This window comes from Lampris incognitus, chromosome 13, assembly GCF_029633865.1.
Source record: "Lampris incognitus isolate fLamInc1 chromosome 13, fLamInc1.hap2, whole genome shotgun sequence".
In the NCBI taxonomy this organism is placed as follows: domain Eukaryota; kingdom Metazoa; phylum Chordata; class Actinopteri; order Lampriformes; family Lampridae; genus Lampris; species Lampris incognitus.
This window is the reverse complement of record NC_079223.1, coordinates 4,042,875-4,044,182: the sequence shown is the minus strand read 5'-3', so window position 1 is coordinate 4,044,182 and position 1,308 is coordinate 4,042,875.

The window sequence follows — 1,308 nt, the reverse complement described above, 5'->3', positions numbered from 1 at the left end:
CAACCCCACATACAGTAAATATTAGATATTGTGGCCATCTGCACAATGTTCGGTTGCCTTTGTGAACTGCTGATTTCATTATTCCCTCTCTTGCAGCTTTTGGTGCACAAGCTTTGTGGTGCATCTGGGAAGAATTTAAAAAGAGTGAAGCTATCAAACTCTGCCAATTGTACAAAAATGAAAGAACGAAGATAATTAGAGTCCTTCACAATAGACAATATTGCCTTTTCTTTTGGTCAAGATTGTCAAGGTGGACAAAACTGTTCCGATAGTCGCATGTTCGAAAGTAAACCGAGAGCCTTAAAAACATCTGATGTCATTACATTCCCCTCTCTCTGTAACTAAGAGGATCAGGAAATAGTAATTAGAAACCATAAACCCAGAGATGGATTTCAGATTTCAGGGGGGTGCCAACCGATAGACATCAACCTTGAGGTCTGTTACAAAAAAGGCTTTTTCAGGGCTGATCACACGAGTCGCCTCCCTCCCCCGAGAGGAGGGTAGGGGTCTCTCATCACAGGGCCGTTTATCGTGGCGAGATGGTTGAGTGCTAGGACTTCATTAAGTCCCTCTATTGTTAACATCTGGGTCCAGAAGAATGGGTCTTTCTCCGGTAAATTTTGCCCTGGCTTAACAAGGGATTTTATTACACCATCCAGTTGACATTGGCAGCAGTGGCAAGTCTGGCAATGGAAACCATTCAGCTGTTCAGGTCACAGGAGATCAATCAAAGCAGTCCGTTTCGCTGAAGCCTTAAATTTCTCCTGAAACCGGGGGAGTGTGTGTGTGTGTGTGTGGGGGGGGGGGGGCTGGAGGTGAATGCATAACGCTACTTTTTCTAGAATTTGAAGAAAAGTATACACATCCCTGTGGTGAGCCCCGCTCATCAGCAACATCAGCTTGCAAGACTGTCAGTCTAGTCTAGACACCATAGCCTCCACTATAATCCCCAGTGAACTGTGAACCGCTCCATTTGCCGTTCTTCCTCTCACAACCCCCTCTCTCTTACTCTCGCTATCTCCTTCTCCCCCTCTTTCCAGCTCTCACTTTGGTTTGATCCCTTCCCTGCTAGGGATGCAGCTGCTATGGTAACTGCTGAGTCATTCTCTAAAGCCCACAGCCGACCTCTAATTCTATTTCCTGATGCAGCAGGGCCCTCCATCATCCAGCCAGCATTAGCATATATTCATCAGCCGGCGTGTTCTCCCACTGCTCTACACATCTTGGTTACATTAGACCGTTACGATCCATCTCGGAGAGTGTCAGAGGATTTTGGACGGCACAGCGGGCTAAGTGACGGCCTTTCCA